This window comes from Schistocerca serialis, chromosome 3, assembly GCF_023864345.2.
Source record: "Schistocerca serialis cubense isolate TAMUIC-IGC-003099 chromosome 3, iqSchSeri2.2, whole genome shotgun sequence".
NCBI lineage: Eukaryota > Metazoa > Arthropoda > Insecta > Orthoptera > Acrididae > Schistocerca > Schistocerca serialis.
Genome location: NC_064640.1, coordinates 450,909,042 through 450,926,611, shown reverse-complemented (window position 1 = coordinate 450,926,611; position 17,570 = coordinate 450,909,042).

Here is a 17,570-nt window from a genome sequence, read left to right as displayed (position 1 = left end):
TGTTGTTATCAAACGCCCTTACAAACTGCTTAAAAAGGCCTAGCTTGATATGCAGTGGAGGAAACATCGTTTTCTCTCGATCAACTAAGGGGTCGTTAATGGCAGTCTTTCTTCCAGTGTCCACGTTTTCGATTCTGAGGCCTTCTTCTATAACCCAGTGGTGTGCTTTGTTTTTGTTGTTCAGGAGGCACAAGAAACTAGTATATTTGCTGTATCTACTTTGATAAACATCATGAAAGTTCGCCATTTATAATTCACAGAGTGAGCAGCTGGTATTCAACTGTATTGGTTACCATTGAGTATTAGTACACAATTCAAACCTCCCTTTGAGCTGCCCATAGATAGGAGAAAATCATCTGGAAAATACTCAGGAAGACCCGTTTTCTCAGGTGTCGTCTAGTTTCGTGACAAAACAGGAGATTGTCTTCTTGAGAGTATAACAAATCAAGATGAAAGGGTTTCTGGATCCACAAGACGTTATTACCACATCTTGGGTCAACCGCAATGTACGATACCACATCCATTTGGGTAACTTTTGTTCCCATTTTGATCGTAAAGCACCGGAATTATGACTTTGAAGTATTTACGAAATAATATTCTTTTCCAAATTTACTTTTTATTGTGACTTAAAACATGAAAAATTAAAATTAGCAAAAAACAGGTCATCCTACAGATTTGTCTTTGCGTCTATATTTAAAAAGAATTGGTAACTTTATTGGTTTTTATTAAATTTCATTCCATTTATATAAACTGTTTTCACCAGAATTGCAAATATCATTTTGAGCTACAGAAATTCGTAATTTATTATTTACCAGACAATAGTCTTTAGTTTATTCAGAAACCGTAGCTAACTTGACCAGAAACAATTTCTCTTGACGTTATAATTTTATATTGCGATATGTAAAAACTCCTTGGGACTTTTTGTATATTGCAAGTTCAAAATTTTTTTCATGAATAAAATTTCTTTCGTAACTATTTTTCTTCTCGGTGTTTGTAACCGTGAAAAGATCATTTTTTTCTTAAGTTTCCTTTCTTTGCAAAACCAGATGTCAGTATAATAATTAATTCAACAAAGGAAATTCTAGAATTTTCTTGACAACAATTCCATGTTATACAGAACTGGATACGTGACAAATCAGTCACAATCAGTGAGTTACCTTTTAAACAGTTGTACATGACACATCATGTGTGAGATTTCTTATTAGGAACAGTCGTGTGTAAATGAGCGCCTTTCATGTAGAAAAGGGTTTCCATTATGAGACTGATTTGTTGTGTTATTGCCTGTTAAAAACGGTAACAATAAGGAAACCTGTGTATTGTGTTTTGCTATGAGTGACAAACTAATTGAGAAATAAATCAAGAAGAAATATTAAGATATGGTATCTTCACTACCTAGTAAAAAAGCTGAGGAACAGTTCATAACCAAATTAGACTACGATGCCGCTTCTCACTGAAACAAGATGAGTACTTTTCTTTATTCTACAGACTGTCTGATTAGATCTTGACTGAGTCTCTTTGTTACGAAGTTCCATTGCAATAAAATGGCAGAAAAGAACTTCAGCTAAAAAGGTGCATCACATTTTCAAATAACTGTGCTATTATATAGTTGCAATAGATGCTCATTTAAACTAGAATGTCTCCATAGTGATATTTTGGCTCAGCTGGACCATTTCACGAGGAAGATAGGTAGCACACCACTTTCTCTTCTATGGTAAAAGGTAAATTGGTTCCTTTTTCAGGCACATTTTTGTTGTTCAACCAATAAGCCAGTAATTCAGCATCTCCTTTTGACAGCCTGAGATCTCTGGTGGGGTCATTAATTCATCTCAGTTGGCCACATGGAGTGGCCGTGCGGTTTTGTCTTCATGTCACAATTTGCACGACACCTACCACTGGATGGCCTCGGACAAGTACAGAAAAGGCATCAGCCTCAAATGGTGTGGGGCAAAGTCAGGACATGCAGCAACCGGTATTGTAATTGTAAACTGTCGAAGCTGCGTTGTTTAAGTACCGGAACTTCAAGCGCTGATAGAAAGCACCATAGCTGAAGTCGTTATAGGTACGGAAAGCTGCTTGAAGCCAGAGATAAATTCTCCCGAAATTTTTACAAAGGCACAGACGATGTTTAGAAAGGATAGATTGCATGCAACCGGTGGTGGAGTGTTTGTCGCTGTTAGTAATAGTTTATCCTGTAGTGAAATAGAAGTGGATAGTTCCTGTGAATTGTTATGGGTGGAGGTTATACTCAACAACCGAGCTAGGTTAATAATTGGCTCCTTTTGCCGACCTCCGGATTCAGCATCATTACTGGCAGAACAACTGAGAGAAAATCTGAAATACATTTCACATAAATTTCCTCAGCATGTTATAGTCTTAGGTGGAGATTTCAATTTACCACATATAGACTGAGACACTCAGATGTTTAGGACGAATAGTAGGGACAGAGCATCGAGTGACATTATACTGAGTGCACTATCCGAAAATTACCTCGAGCAATTAAACAGAGAACCGACTCGTGGACATAAAATCTTGGACCTACTGATAACAAATAGACCCGAACTTTTCGACTGTCTAAGCGCAGAACAGGGAATCAGTGATCATTAGGCCGTTGCAGCATCCCTGAATAGCCTGCCGCGGTGGCCGTGCGGTTCTAGGCACTTCAGTCCGGAAACGCGTGACTGCTACGATCGCAGGTTCGAATCCTGCCTCAGCCATGGATGTGTGTGATGTCCTTAGGTTAGTTACGTTTAAGTAGTTCTGGCTTCTAGGGGACTAATGACCTCAGATGTTGAGTCCCATAGTACTCAGAGCCATTTGAACCATTTTGAACTGTCCCTGAATATGGAAGTAAATAGGAATATAAAAAAAGGGAAGAAGGTTTATCTGTTTAGCAAGAATAATAGGAGGCAGGTTTCAGACTACCTAACAGATCAAAACGAAAATTTCTTTTCCGACACTGACAATGTTGAGTGTTTATGGAAAAAGTTCAAGGCAATCGTAAAATGCGTTTTAGACAGGTACGTGCCGAGTAAAACTGTGAGGACGGGAAAAACCCACCGTGGCTCAACAACAGTTAGGAAACTACTGCGAAAGCAAAGAGAGCTTCACTGCAAATTTAAACGCAGCCAAAACTTCTCAGACAAACAGAAGCTAAACGATGTCAAAGCTAGCGTACGGAGGACTATGCGTGAAGCGTTCAGTGAAATCGAAAGTAAAATTATATGTACCGTCTTGACAGAAAACCCTAGGAAGTTCTGGTCTTAAGTTAAATCAGGAAGTGGATCGAAACAGCATATCCGGACAGTCTGGGATGATAATGGAATTGAAACACAGGATGACATGCGTAAAGCTGAAATACTAAACACCGCTTTCCAAAGCCATTTCACAGAGGAGGACCACACCGCAGTTCCTTCTCTAAATCCTCACACGAACGAAAAAATGGCTGACATCGAAGTAAGTGTCCAAGGAATAGAAAAGCAACTGAAATCACTCAACAGAGGAAAGTCCACTGGACCTGACAGGATACCAATTCGATTCTACACAGAGTACGCGAAAGAACTTTCCCCCCTTCTAACAGCCGTGTACCGCAAGTCTCTAGAGGAACGGAAGGTTCCAAATGATTGGAAAAGAGCACAGGTAGTTCCAGTTTTCAAGAAGTGTCGTCGAGCAGATGCGCAAAAATATAGACCTATATCTCTGACGTCGATCTGTTGTAGAATTTAGAACATGTTTTTTGCTCGAGTATCATGTCGTTTTTGGACACCCAGAATCTACTATGTAGGAATCAACATGGATTCCGGACAACAGCGATCGTGTGAGACCCAACTCGCTTTATTTGTTCATGAGACCCAGAAAATATTAGATACAGGCTCCCAGGTAGATGCTATTTTTCTTGACTTCCGGAAGGCATTCGATACAGTTCCGCACTGTCGCCTGATAAACAAAGTAAGAGCCTACGGAATATCAGACCAGCTGTGTGGCTGGAATGAAGAGTTTTTAGCAAACAGAACACAGCATGTTGTTATCAATGGAGAGACGTCTACAGACGTTAAAGTAACCTCTGGCGTGCCACAGGGGAGTGTTATGGGACCATTGCTTTTCACAATATATATAAATGACCTAGTAGATAGTGTCGGAAGTCCCATGCGGCTTTTCGCGGATGATGCTGTAGTATACAGAGAAGTTGCAGCATTAGAAAATTGTAGCGAAATGCAGGATGATCTGCATCGGATAGGCACTTCGTGCAGGGAGTGGCAACTTACCCTTAACATGGATAAATGTAATGTATTGCGAATACGTACAAAGAAGGATGTTTTACTGTATGATTATATGATAGTGGAACAAAACTGGTAGCAGTTACTTCTGTAAAATATCTGGAAGTATGCGTACAGAACGATTTGAAGTGGAATGATCATATAAAATTAATTGTTGGTAAGGCAGGTACCAGGTTGAGATTCATTGGGAGAGTCCTTAGAAAATGTAGTCCATCAACAAAGGAGGTGGCTTACAAAACACTCGTTCGACCTATACTTGAGTATTGCTCATCAGTGTGGGATCCGTACCAGATCGGGTTGACGGAGGAGATAGAGAAGATCCAAAGAAGAGCGGCGCGTTTCGTCACAGGGTTATTTGGTAACCGTGATAGCGTTACGGAGATGTTTAACAAACTCAAGTGGCAGACTCTGCAAGACAGGCGCTCTGCATCGCGGTGTAGCTTGCTCGCCAGGTTTCGAGAGGGTGCGTTTCTGGATGAAGTATCGAATTTATTGCTTCCCCCTACTTATACCTCCCGAGGAGATCACGAATGTAAAATTAGAGATATTAGAGCGCGCACGGAGGCTTTCAGACAGTCGTTCTTCCCGCGAACCATACACGACTGGAACAGGAAAGGGAGGTAATGACAGTGGCACGTAAAGTGCCCTCCGCCACACACCGTTGGGTGGCTTGCGGAGTATAAATGTAGATGTAGATGTAGATGTGGCTTCGGTTGCTATGACTGCGCCCGGCGATGCTGTGTCAGGACTCCGGCCCGGTTGTGAAGACTAGGCCAATGCTAGATGCGACAGCTGTGCTTCCCGGCCGAAAGACATGACAGGCGACGGTGCTGTTGTTTTTCGCTGCACGGTGGTGGAAGCGGAAGTGCGTGGGTCTTTACGCATGTTTTTCGGACAGGCGGCAGGCGGCTGCTTCTATTGTGATGCGGAATCCTTCCGTGGGTCTCAACATCAGCGACAGCGGACACGAACACCAAGTCCCATGAAGGAACCAGCACGGCGGCAGACACAGCCAGGTCTGGAACCGGAAGCTGCTGCTGGTGGCACTACCCAGTCGTCTTCCTGTGCTTCAGTGTCATGGTGCGGCTATCCAATTCTGACCAGGCCTCTCAATCGAGTAACGTTTTGTTCTCAAATTCAGCCTTATTTATACTCCATCTGTGCCCACGTGTTTCTCTAAAACCTGGTGTCTAGTCACGTTGCCCATAACAAAGAGACTCTTCGAGCGCAGTGGCAATTACCCATTTACCACATCATTCTTTGCTGCATGGGACAATTTACTGCTGTGCTCAGCTATACTTGTTTCGCATCTCACTTACGCATATGTTATTGTGCCCTACCTGCCGACATAGCATGGCGCTGTAACAGAAATAAGTAGTAGGAATAACACTATCTAGAGTCTGTATATAAAGGTATCTCATTCAGAATGTTGTTTGTTTGTGATATAATCGTGCCATGCCTCATGTACAAAGAAAAACATCAACAAGCATGTGACAGAATTCGACAGTGGCAGCATCGCCACCACTCAAAACAGTGCTTTACCGTTCAGTGATGTTGTTGATTGCATTGGCTGGCATCCAACGATTGTTAAGTCGATATGGAATCGAAGGGTACAGTAGATTCCTATTCAGTGCCGTGTATGACCAAAAATTACATACATGTTCCTTGAGTCAGGAAATGTGTGTTTTTATTACAGTACAAGTATTTACACAGAGAGTGTGATGATGTGTTGAGCACTATGAACTGCCAGCGTGGTGACCATTGCTACTGCTTCCCTTGATGCAGCAGCAGAGGGAGGCATGGTGAAACACTGGACCCAGGAGTGGCACCATGTCTTCTTTCTGCGTATAGTATCATGGCTTCCAGCTTGCCCATCGTTATCACAGTACCACAAAACATGGCATGATGCTCTTTTGTGCTGTAGGGTAGAGATTATAACCACCTCTGGTTTTCATGGTAGTCACTACATTGACGATACCTTATGGCCGGTGACAGAGCCTTATCTTTGAGATCGTTCCACACGCATACTCCCAGATGTTTTACAGAAGTAACTGCTACCAGTGTTTGTTCCGCTATCATATAATCATACAATAAAGGATCCTTTTTTCTATGTATTCGCAATACATTACATTTGTCTATGTTAAGGGTCAGTTGCCACTCCCTGCACCAAGTGCCTATCCGCTGCAGATCTTCCTGCATTTCGCTACAATTTTCTAATGCTGCAACTTCTCTGTATACTACAGCATCATCCGCGAAAAGCCGCATGGAACTCCCGACACTATCTACTAGGTCATTTATATATATTGTGAAAAGCAATGGTCCCATAACACTCCCCTGTGGCACGCCAGAGGTTACTTTAACGTCTGTAGACGTCTCTCCATTGATAACAACATGCTGTGTTCTGTTTGCTAAAAACTCTTCAATCCAGCCACACAGCTGGTCTGATATTCCGTAGGCTCTTACTTTGTTTATCAGGCGACAGTGCGGAACTGCATCGAATGCCTTCCAGAAGTCAAGAAAAATAGCATCTACCTGGGAGCCTGTATCTAATATTTTCTGGGTCTCATTAACAAATAAAGCGAGTTGGGTCTCACACGATTGCTGTTTCCGGAATCCATGTTGATTCCTACATAGTAGATTCTGGGTTTCCAAAAACGACATGATACTCGAGCAAAAAACATGTTCTAAAATTCTACAACAGATCGACGTCAGAGATATAGGTCTATATTTTTGCGCATCTGCTCGACGACCCTTCTTGAAGACTGGGACTACCTGTGCTCTTTTCCAATCATTTGGAACCTTCCGTTCCTCTAGAGACTTGCGGTACACGGCTGTTAGAAGGCGGGAAAGTTCTTTCGCGTACTCTGTGTAGAATCGAATTGGTATCCCGTCAGGTCCAGTGGACTTTCCTCTGTTGAGTGATTCCAGTTGCTTTTCTATTCCTTGGACACTTATTTCGATGTCAGCCATTTTTTCGTTTGTGCAAGGATTTAGAGAAGGAACTGCAGTGCGGTTTTCCTCTGTGAAACAGCTTTGGAAAAAGGTGTTTAGTATTTCAGCTTTACGCGTGTCATCCTCTGTTTCAGTGCCATCATCATCCCGGAGTGTCTGGATATGCTGTTTCGAGCCACTTCCTGATTTAACGTAAGACCAGAACTTCCTAGGATTTTCTGTCAAGTCGGTACATAGAATTTTACTTTCGAATTCACTGAACGCTTCACGTATAGCCCTCCTTACGCTAACTTTGACATCGTTTAGCTTCTGTTTGTCTGAGAGGTTTTGGCTGCGTTTAAACTTAGAGTGAAGCTCTCTTTGCTTTCGCAGTAGTTTCCTAACTTTGTTGTTGTACCACGGTGGGTTTTTCCTGACCCTCACAGTTTTACTCGGCACGTACCTGTCTAAAACGCATTTTACAATTGCCTTGAACTTTTTCCATAAACACTCAACATTGTCAGTGTCGGAACAGAAATTTTCGTTTTGATCTGTTAGGTAGTCTGAAATCTGCCTTCTATTACTCTTGCTAAACAGATAAACCTTCCTCCCTTTTTTTAATATTCCTACTAACTTCTATATTCAGGGATGCTGCAACGGCCTTATGATCACTGATTCCCTGTTCTGTACATACAGAGTCGAAAAGTTCGGGTCTGTTTGTTATCAGTAGGTCCAATATGTTATCTCCACGAGTCGGTTCTCTGTTTAATTGCTCGAGGTAATTTTCGGATAGTGCACTCGGTATAATGACACTCGATGCTCTGTCCCTACCACCCGTCCTAAGCATCTGAGTGTCCCAGTCTATGTCTGGTAAATTGAAATCTCCACCTAAGACTATAACATGCTGAGAAAATTTATGTGAAATGTATTCCAAATTTTCTCTCAGTTGTTCTGCCACTAATGCTGCTGAGTCTGGAGGTCGGTAAAAGGAGCCAATTATTAACCTAGCTCGGTTGTTGAGTGTAACCTCCACCCATAATAATTCACAGGAACTTCTATTTCACTACAGGATAAACTACTACTAACAGCGACGAACACTCCACCACCGGTTGCATGCAATCTATCCTTTCTAAACACCGTCTGTACCTTTGTAAAAATTTCGGCAGAATTTATCTCTAGCTTCAACCAGCTTTCTGTACCTATAACGATTTCGGCTTCGGTGCTTTCTATCAGCGCTTGAAGTTCCGGTACTTTACCAACGCAGCTTCGACAGTTTACAATTACAATACCGATTGCTGCTTGGTCCCCGCATGTCCTGACTTTGCCCTGCACCCGTTGAGGCTGTTGCCCTTTCTGTACTTGCCCAAGGCCATATAACCTAAAAAACCGCCCAGCCCACGCCACACAACCCCTGCTACTCGTGTAGCCGCTTGTTGCGTGTAGTGGACTCCTGACCTATCCAGCGGAACCCGAAACCCCACCACCCTATGGCGTAAGTCGAGGAATCTGCAGCCCACACGGTCGCAGAACCGTCTCAGCCTCTGATTCAGACTCTCCACTCGGCTCTGTACCAAAGGTCCGCAGTCAGTCCTGTCGACGATGCTGCAGATGGTGAGCTCTGCTTTCATCCCGCTAGCGAGACTGGCAGTCTTCACCAAATCAGATAGCCGCCGGAAGCCAGAGAGGATTTCCTCCGAACCATAGCGACACACATCATTGGTGCCGACATGAGCGACCACCTGCAGATGAGTGCACCCTGTACCCTTCATGGCATTCGGAAGGACCCTTTCCACATCTGGAATGACTCCCCCCGGTATGCACACGGAGTGCACATTGGTTTTCTTCCCCTCTCTTGCTGCCATATCCGTAAGGGGCCCCATTACGCGCCTGACGTTGGAGCTCCCAACTACCAGTAAGCCCACCCTCTGCGACCGCCCGGATCTTGCAGACTGAGGGGCAACCTCTGGAACAGGACAAGCAGCCATGTCAGGCCGAAGATCAGTATCAGCCTGAGACAGAGCCTGAAACCGGTTCGTCAGACAAACTGGAGAGGCCTTCTGTTCAGCCCTCCGGAATGTCTTTCGCCCCCTGCCACACCTTGAGACGACCTCCCACTCTACCACAGGTGAGGGATCAGCCTCAATGCGGGCAGTATCCCGGGCAACCACAGTCGTAGTCCGATCGGGGGATGCGTGGGACGAGCTGGCCGTCCCCGACAAACCCCCATCCGGAACCCCACAGTGATGCCCATTGGCAACAGCCTCAAGCTGTGTGATAGAAGCCAACACTGCCTGAAGCTGGGAGCGAAGGGATGCCAACTCAGCCTGCATCCGAACACAGCAGTTGCAGTCCCTATCCATGCTAAAAACTGTTGTGCAAAGAACGTCTGAACTAATCTACAGAGAGCGCAAACAAATCGACACAAAATTTAAACGGTTATTAAAATACAAGATTGCCTAGTAAATGCAGTAATGCTGCTACTTGCGCACTGTTGACACACTGCTCGGCGGCGGAAGGAGACTACGCGATTTTACACTATTCGGGTACTAAAACGCGATGCTACAACTCTCAAATACTATAATACGCCAGAAATGTATGAATTAGACAATGCAAGTACCAAAAACACGCAAAGAAATTAAGAATTAAACTATGTAACAAATAGTGAGCTAGGAGTATACGACTTGCTGCTGCAGCTGCTTATCCAACGGCGGCAGGGAGCACCTGTACCATCCAGCGCTCACAGGGAGTGTCGCGGCTGCCTCATGCAGCATTTGGGATGAAATGAATTTATATTGTTTCCACTGGTTCTCCACCAAGTACCTCATCACCACACACACACACACACACCACCCCCTACAGTGAAACATATTGTACACATCATTCAATTTTCACAACCATCAGTGTATACACATATGGTTCAAAGTATGATTGAGACTATGTAGGCACAGTGACAGTTCTATGTATTTTGGTACTGTAGAGCAACATTAGACACCTCCACATCCTCCCCCCTATATTTACTTCTGGTCCTGCCCATCTTCTCCCCTTCCACACCACTGACAAAGAAAGTAACATTGTGCATTGGAATATTACGTTAGTTAGCTCGAAAAAAATGGCTCTAAGCACTATGAGACTTAACATCTGAGGTAATCAATCGCCTAGACTTAGAACTACTGAAACCTAATTAACCCAAGGACATCACATACAACCGTGCCGGAGGCAGGATTCGAACCTGCAACCATAGCAGTAGCGCGGATCCGAACTGAATCGCCTAGATACCCTCGGCCACAACGGCCGGCAGTTAGCTCAATGATACAATAATTACGCTCTAAGACATAAAACGATGCACTGTGCAGAAATTATCCGAATGGTATGGAAATTGGTAGATGATCTGTTTATATGTACACAGACAAATGATAGCAATTTCAGAAAAATTAAATGATATAGTTAACAATACAATTGTTCACGTCTGGCTCATATGCAAATATTTATTCGACTAGACATTGATTGACAGAGTTGTTGGACGTCTTCCTGAGGGACATCGTGCCAAATTCTGTCCAATTCGCGCATTATATTGTCCAAATCCATGTTCGTTGGATGCCCCTGCCAATAAAGCTCCAAACTTTATCAGCTGGAGAGGTATCTGGCGACCTTGTTCACTAATGTAGAGTTTGGCATTCATGAAGAAAAGTATTAGAAATTCTCTCCATATGTGGGTGCGAAATATCTTGCTGAAATGTAATCCCATAATGGGCAACAAAACGGGGTGTAGAACAACATCGATGAACTGTAGTGCTGTAAGGGTGCCGCAGATGACAACAAAATTTATTCTGCTATGAAAAGAAATTGTACCGCAGGCAATCACTCCTGGTTGTCGGACCGTATGGCAGTCGACAATCATGTTGGTGTCCCACTGCTGTCCAGGGAATCTCTATACATATATTCCGACTGGCATCTCATTGACTGGAGCAGAATATCCTTCAGTGATGAGTCCCACTTCAAACTGATCCCCGATGACCAAGAAAGACGTGTCTCGAGACACCTCAGACAGTGATGGGATACCAACCTGACTGGACCTAGGCGTGATGGAAGACATATGGAGTGACATAACACGATGCCAATACTTACAAAGCGTTGCTGAGGACATCAGTGAATGAAATTCTACTGCCACTGGAGTATTTTCACAGCTCTGTCTAGTGAGTAGGTATCGCCACCCAGCGTTAAGGTGCCTTTAGATGGGCTGTATTTGACAGGAATATTTTCTAGAATAGCGTTTTCGTCGACTTTTCTGTAACGTGGTTGCAACAGACAACAGTTAAGCGCTATGGCTGTGCAACATAGGTCACGTTGAATATTGCTGCATATAATTGCCGAAGTATTGACGTAGCGGTATTTTCCACCAAGGGCGGAGAATATTCCGTATTACGGAGAATCTCTGTTCTTGTATGAAAATACTTCCCTCTCCCTTACACGTTTGTTTCCTACTTCTCGCAGCGTCAGCGCTCTAGTTTCGTGTCTGAACGAAATCAATATCGTTTCCCTTTTGTCCAAATGTTCTGTAATTGTTTGTACTCGTCAGAATTTTTGTGTGCAGTATTGTAGGTTAGGTGCATCTCATAAACACTACACAAACTGGTCCCATTATAACTAATGTAAGCGTTACACTTAACCAGAACAGTGAATTCAGTTCACTATAACATTTATAATAGATTTTTACTGAATGCTGTATCCATGGACAATAACAGAGGTATGTACGCTCATTTGTTACTTCGCTTAGAAGGACTTTCGTAATAGCATAGAGGTTGAGGAAGAAAAAATACATTTCGCAGTAGCGAAGATGAGCAAGTGCTCAAAGCTAGAACTGTCATAACCTCTGTGCACGGCAAAACTGGCCAAATCGCTTCAAAACACGGACATACTAAAAATGGATATAAAATCCTACAATAATGTGTTCTTTTCAGATTTTTGGGGTTGCAGATCACGAATATATTGTCGGAATTCAAAATTTCGGATCCGATTTAACGGGTCAATAATTATAAATTCAGCGGATTAGAGTAAAATGTTGAGTATAAAGTATTTTGAGTTCACTGATACGGAATTAGAAGTTGGAATTGCCGTACTGAAATGTTTTATTCGATAGTTTACATTTTTCTATCGAAATGGTAGTCACATTCGTTGCTTGCGTCTTCATCGCTATCACAAGAGTTGCTGTTGGCTTATTCACTGGTATCTCGTTCGACAACAAGATCTTCTTCCGTATTTTTCTGAAAGCTTGAGATGAGTGAAGCTGAAGGCGCCAGAACCTGATGGCACAGCCAACGCATCGTTTCTTCAAGGTAACAGTTGCACGTATCATATTTTCGGTGATGCCGGATATCCCTTTGCCGAGTTCCCTGCTCATCTTCAGACCGCGGGACAATCGCAAACGGAGCAGCTTCGATTATGGCATATCTGTTAATCAGAACTATCTGGACGGATGTTGGCATCGCGTACCATGAGTATAAATCCTATTACGTCCGTCCTTCAATTTCTCGACATCAATGGTACACTCGCCTGACAGTGTCTGCAAGATTAATCTGCTTTTCGTCTTCAGCTCTTCATCAATCTCCAAAATGTGAGCAATTAACCTCACATCGTCAAAATGCCCTTAGCGGATTTATCATCCTTTTTTGTGCCTAGTCACTGTTTGGGAAGGTCCATGAGCAAACCGTATTTGAATCTGAAATTGTTTTGAATTTTCACTTTGAGAGCCGCGAGATGCTGTTTCCGCTCTACAGTCTGAGCCTGCCATGTTTCTCCTTTTATTCATCGCCGTTCTTGAAATCAAAATGTGTAAACCATTCATTATACCTCATCCATGCCTGAGGTGAATATACTCCGAGAGCAAGTTTTGCGTAGTTGGTCTCCTTATCCACAACTGAATCAATATTATTAAATTACTGCCGGCCGGGGTGGCCGAGCGGTTAAAGGCGCTACAGTCTGGAACCGCACGACCGCTACGGTCGCAGGTTCGAATCCTTGCTCGGGCATGGATGTGTGTGATGTCCTTAGGTTAGTTAGGTTTAAGTAGTTCTAAGTTCTAGGGGACTTATGACCACAGCAGTTGAGTCCCATAGTGCTCAGAGCCATTTGAACATTAAATTACTGCGATGTCCCCTTACAAATATGACAAATATGAGACTGGCAGCAGAACGTTACATGTGGTCATGTGTAATGCCAACAGTAAGGTACGGAGGAGATGGTATTATGTAAGGGGGGGGGGGGTTCCGTGGTTAAATGTGGTCCCCTTGTTGCAATTAAGGAAAGACGGAATGCGGAAGCATATGAATACATTTTACCTGTTACTGCATTGTGTTCTGTGTAGAGTAGAGCAACAGTACAGAAGTGATGATTGGTTTATCATTGTGACAACACACCCTGTCTTAAAGCAACATCTGAGTGGCAATGGTTTGTGGAGAATAACGTTTTTTAAATGTACTGACCTGCCCAGAATCAAGACCTGAACCCGATGAAACATTTTTGAGATGAGTTAGAACGTCGATTTCGCCCCAGATCCCAGTTACCTTCTCTGATTTCTACTCTTGAGGAAGAATCGGCTGTTATTCCTCCACAGACATCCAGGCCGCTCATTGAAAGTGTCTCAAGCCGAGTTCAAGACGTCATAAAGGCTAAGGGTGGACACACCCCATATTAGCGTCTATCAGTAGGTAACCTGACATTTCTGTTCAGACAGTGTACATTCGTGTTTTTGTAACTCATTTCTTTACATGACTTTCGAATTTCCCACTAAAACGCTCACGGCGGTCGCGTGACATTTGCTATGATGTCACGAGTCAATAAGCTGCCTGTCGGACGCCATGGATTCCAAAATATATTGTGCGCTTCCTACACTACGTTGTTAACGAATAAAGTTATCTTCAGTCCAGAGACTGGTTTGACGCAGCTCTCCATGCTTCTCTATCCTGTGCAAGGTTCTTCATCTCCCAGTTCCTACTGCCACCTACATCGTTCTGAATCTGTTTAGTGTATTCCTCCCTTGGTCTCCCTCTACGATTTTTACCCTCCACGCCGCCTTCCAATACTAAATTGGTGATCCCTTGATGTCTCAGAATATGCCCTACCAACTGATCCCTTCTTCTAGTCGTGTCACAAACTCCTCCTCTCCCCAATTCTATTCAATACCTCCTCATTAGTTATGTGATCTACCCATCTATTCTTCAGCATTCATTTGTAGCATTAAATTATGAAAGCTTCTATTCTCTTCTTGTCTAAACTATTTATCGTCCACGTTTCACATCCATACACGGCTACACTTCATAAAAATACTTTCAGAAACAACTTCCTGATACTTAAATCTATACTCGATGTTAACAAATTCCTCTTCTTCAGAAACGCTTTCCCTGCCATTGCCAGTCTACATTTTATATCCTCTCTACTTCAGCCATCATCAGTTATTTTGCTCCCCAAATAGCAAAACTCATTTACTACTTTAAGCGTCTCATTTCCTCAGCATCACCCGATTTAATTCGATCACATTCCATTATCCTCGTTTTGCTTTTGTTGATGTTCATCTTATATCCTCCTTTCAAGACACTGTCCATTCCGTTCACCTGCTCTTCCAGGTCCTTCGCTGCCTCTGACAGAATTACAATGTCATCGGCGAACCTCAAAGTTTTTATTTCTTCTCCATGGATTTTAATTCCAACTCCGAATTTTTCTTTCGTTTCCTTTACTGCTTGCTCGGTATACAGATTGAATAACATCGGGGATAGCCTACAACCCTGTCTCACTCCCTTCCCAACCACTGCTTCCCTTTCGTACCCCTCGACTCTTATAACTGCCATCTGGTTTATGTACAAATTGTAAATAGCCTTTCGCTCCTGTATTTTACCCCTGCTACCTTCAGAATTTGAAAGAGAGTATTCCAGTCAACAATGTCAAAAGCTTTCTCTAAGTCTACAAATGCTAGAAACGTAGGTTTACCTTTCCTTAATCTATTTTCTAAGATAGGTCGTAGGGTCAGTATTGCCTCACGTGTTCCAACATTTCTACGGAATCCAAACTGATCTTCTCCGAGGTTTCTACCAGTTTTTCCATTCGTCGGTACAGAATTCGTGTTAGTATTTTGCAGCCATGGCTTATTAAACTGATAGTTCGGTAATTTTCACATCTGTCAACATCTGCTTTCTTTGGGATTGGAATTATTATATTCTTCTTGAAGTATGAGATTATTTCGCCTGCTCGTACATTTTGCTCACTAGATGGTAGAGTTTTGTTAGACCTGGCTCTCCCAAGGCTGTCAGTAGTTCTAATGGAATATTGTCTATTCCTGGGGCCTTGTTTCAACTTAGGTCTTTCAGTGCTCTGTCAAACTCTTCACGCTCTAACATTCTGCGTGGTGTCTGTTTGTTCTAAGTCGTGTCTCCCTACCACTTTCGCGCAACGACGCTCTGAGCGTGTTTTTTAGGGAATTGACTAGTTTGAACCTGGGACCTGTTGCTGGTAAGGAGACGCCAGACCACACATGACATGTAGAGTTCAGAAGAGTTCAGTGAGACTAGCGATGATATAACCAAATACTTAATGATTTCAGCGTCAGCTCCACTGCACTCCCTGTAAAAGAATCTTAATACTAACTAAATTTAGTGGAAGGGGTTCAAGGGTTTCCTATTTTTAATTAGCTAGAATCTTAATACTAACTAAATTTAGTGGAAGGGGTTCATGACTTTCCTATTTTTAGTTAGCTGGTAAAATAACGTCGAAAAAGCAGTTAAGTTTACCATTGGAAATTTTATTCTACTCACAAAACATTGTTTATAAATTGCACTATTGATAAAAGGAAATATTTTAATACAGGATGATAAAAACCAACTGCGTTCAACAAAAATGTGAACGAATATTCCCTGAGTGGGTTTCCAAGTTCTACAATGGATCGAAGGATGGCCTATGCCATATCACATCTACACTCCTGGAAATTGAAATAAGAACACCGTGAATTCATTGTCCCAGGAAGGGGAAACTTTATTGACACATTCCTGGGGTCAGATACATCACATGATCACACTGACAGAACCACAGGCACATAGACACAGGCAACAGAGCATGCACAATGTCGGCACTAGTACAGTGTATATCCACCTTTCGCAGCAATGCAGGCTGCTATTCTCCCATGGAGACGATCGTAGAGATGCTGGATGTAGTCCTGTGGAACGGCTTGCCATGCCATTTCCACCTTGCGCCTCAGTTGGACCAGCGTTCGTGCTGGACGTGCAGACCGCGTGAGACGACGCTTCATCCAGTCCCAAACATGCTCAATGGGGGACAGATCCGGAGATCTTGCTGGCCAGGGTAGTTGACTTACACCTTGTAGAGCACGTTGGGTGGCACGGGATACATGCGGACGTGCATTGTCCTGTTGGAACAGCAAGTTCCCTTGCCGGTCTAGGAATGGTAGAACGATGGGTTCGATGACGGTTTGGATGTACCGTGCACTATTCAGTGTCCCCTCGACGATCACCAGTGGTGTACGGCCAGTGTAGGAGATCGCTCCCCACACCATGATGCCGGGTGTTGGCCCTGTGTGCCTCGGTCGTATGCAGTCCTGATTGTGGCGCTCACCTGCACGGCGCCAAACACGCATACGACCATCATTGGCACCAAGGCAGAAGCGACTCTCATCGCTGAAGACGACACGTCTCCATTCTCCATTCGTCCCTCCATTCACGCCTGTCGCGACACCACTGGAGGCGGGCTGCACGATGTTGGGGCGTGAGCGGAGGACGGCCTAACGGTGTGCGAGACCGTAGCCCAGCTTCATGGAGACGGTTGCGAATGGTCCTCGCCGATACCCCAGGAGTAACAGTGTCCCTAATTTGCTGGGAAGTGGCGGTGCGGTCCCCTACGGCACTGCGTAGGATCCTACGGTCTTGGCGTGCATCCCTGTGTCGCTGCGGTCCGGTCCCAGGTCGACGGGCACGTGCACCTTCCGCCGACCACTGGCGACAACATCGATGTACTGTGGAGACCTCACGCCCCACGTGTTGAGCAATTCGGCGGTACGTCCACCCGGCCTCCCGCATGCCCACTATACGCCCTCGCTCAAAGTCCGTCAACTGCACATACGGTTCACGTCCACGCTGTCGCGGCATGCTACCAGTGTTAAAGACTGCGATGGAGCTCCGTATGCCACGGCAAACTGGCTGACACTGACGGCGGCTGTGCACAAATGCTGCGCAGCTAGCGCTATTCGACGGCCAACACCGCGGTTCCTGGTGTGTCCGCTGTGCCGTGCGTGTGATCATTGCTTGTACGGCCCTCTCGCAGTGTCCGGAGCAAGTATGGTGGGTCTGACACACCGGTGTCAATGTG